This window comes from Arachis stenosperma, chromosome 4 (assembly GCF_014773155.1).
Source record: "Arachis stenosperma cultivar V10309 chromosome 4, arast.V10309.gnm1.PFL2, whole genome shotgun sequence".
Lineage (NCBI taxonomy): Eukaryota > Viridiplantae > Streptophyta > Magnoliopsida > Fabales > Fabaceae > Arachis > Arachis stenosperma.
In genome coordinates this window covers 72,227,212-72,229,575 of record NC_080380.1, presented here as the reverse complement: position 1 = coordinate 72,229,575, position 2,364 = coordinate 72,227,212, and the positions used below count along the sequence as shown (strand labels likewise).

The window sequence follows — 2,364 nt, the reverse complement described above, 5'->3', positions numbered from 1 at the left end:
GAGAGTTGAATAGGTGTCTCTAACAGGAAAGAGGAGCGCAAAAAGTGGCTCATTTGCTTCTTTGCTGTTATTTAGAACATTTGGTTAGAGAGAAACATGCGGATCTTTAATAACAAGGAAGCAGGTGTAGAAGAGGTGTTTCATAATTCTTTGACCAGCTTTAGAGAGTAGAGTAGGTTGGATCCGTTGATGGCTATACCATAGATAACACAAGGAATACTTTTCTATTTATTTATTTTTTGTGGATGTTAAGTTTTGACTTGGCTCTTTTTTTTGTGTTGAGCTAAAAAAAAAAAGAAATAACAAATAACAAATAAGACAAAAAAAGTATAAGAAACAACCATGCATCAAAATCGGTTCAAAGATTTAAAGATTTAAGATTTAGAATCCTAACACCTTCCTGTCTTCCAATTCTAATTCAATTCCATGTTGATTCATTGGTATCTCCGACGTTAGAGAGAAAAACAAAGAAAGAGACAGAATTCAATTCTTTTGAGAAAAAACAAAAAAGTCTTCCTTTTCGGTTTTAGTTAGAATGGGATTGATAGTTGAAGTTGATAACGTAGACGAGGACGCCGCCGTTTTGGTCCCGCCGCCAAATTTCTCAATGGTGGAGGACTGCATTTTCCGATCCAGTTTCCCGACTCCTTCCAATTTCTCTCTTCTCCAATCTCTAAACCTTCGATCCGTCATATACTTGTGTCCAGAGCTCTATCCAGAAGAAAATCTGGAGTTTCTTCGATCGCAGAACATTCGACTCTTTCAATTTGGAATTGAGGGGAAGACGGAGGTTTCTTTACCTATTCTTAGGGATTCTATTATGGAGACTCCGAAAGTTTTAATTGATGTGAGAAATCACCCAGTTTTGATTCATTGCAAACGAGGAAAGCATAGAACAGGTTGCCTTGTTAGCAAAATTGGTGCCTATCTTCTGTGTTTGAGGAGTACCAACGATTTGCGGGTGCTAAATCGAGGAACGGTGATTTAACCTTTATAGATAGGTTTGACATTGTAAGCATGACGTAGTGCCTTTACAGTATCATCTACCAGTATCAAGGATATAGTTCGAAGAAGCGACAATTGCTGTATACAGACGAGAACTTGCAGAAGCCCCGACTGGCATCATTTTAGTTGTTTGCCGGGATTTAAACCCTTTTCCTTTGTCTATAAAATGGTAGATTTCTTAGTGGTGTCATGGTTCATTTTAACATGCTCCAACTCAAAGTTTTAGGTTTTTAAGAGTACTGCTAAAATAACGGTCTTTTTTCTTCTTATCTTTTCTTCTTTCTTTTTCTTTTTATTTTGGTTGTGTTGTTGTCAATGTTCCTTCCATTTTTATCTTCTCAGAAACACACACATAGAATACAAGAATGCAGCCAATTTTTTTCAGAAAAGAGGCTTCTCGCGCCACACATTTCTTGAACTTGAACCAACAAGATTTAAGTGTGTCTTTGTATTGTGTTAATATGATTTATGTTTGGCAATTCTATACTAAAATTAATTTTAATAAAATAAATATTATTTGAATAATATTAGTTAAAATCACTTTTAGATAAATAATTACTAAAAAAGACATGACATTAAATTATAATATTATTTTTTATGTATATTTAATTTTTTTTGATACTTCATTTTGATATATTTTTTTGTATAGTATATTTTTAGTAATTTTAGTATTTTTTTAGTATGTTATAATTTTTTACTATTATTATTTATGGTTAATTTTGTTATTTAATTTATTTTACCTAATACTGCAGTGGTGGAGCTTGAAAAAATTTTTGGAAGGACCACAAATTTTAATAAAAATTATATAATAGTATTTATATTAAAATAAAATTTATAAATATAATTATTTTATTTTTAAATTTATTATTAATATGTAAGATTAGATATGATTAAGATTAACAAAAAAATAATTCTGATTTTGATTAGTAAAAAATTTCATTTTGGTTAATAAGCCAATTGATTTTAAATAAAAAATTAATTTTAAAAAAGAATCAGTTTTTACACGAAAAAAAAATTAGTTTTTACACATAAAAACCTATTTTTATTTAGAAAACCAATTTTTTTTTATCAAAAAATGATTTTTCTTTTCAAAAAACTAATTTTTTTATTTAAATTATATAAAATCAATTATAACTTATAAATTATTTTTTAATATTTTAAAAGATTAATTTTATCTTTGATATCTTTAAAAAATCTTAAGATTAATTATTTTTGTTATTATTTTTATTACAAATCAAATAATATAATACAACAAAACAAATTCTTAAATTTTTAATAAAATAAAATATCAAAATTTATTAATGTAAACAGTGTTGATACTATAATTTTATTAAATTTGTAAAGTTAATTTAAAAATAA

The 2,364-nt window shown here is 27.6% G+C and overlaps 1 pseudogene; it reads left to right on the top strand.

The window, feature by feature from the left end:
* The first annotated feature begins 535 nt into the window (after positions 1-535).
* On the top strand, positions 536-1,131 carry LOC130973026 (tyrosine-protein phosphatase DSP5-like; annotated as a pseudogene).
* Positions 1,132-2,364: the final 1,233 nt, after the last annotated feature.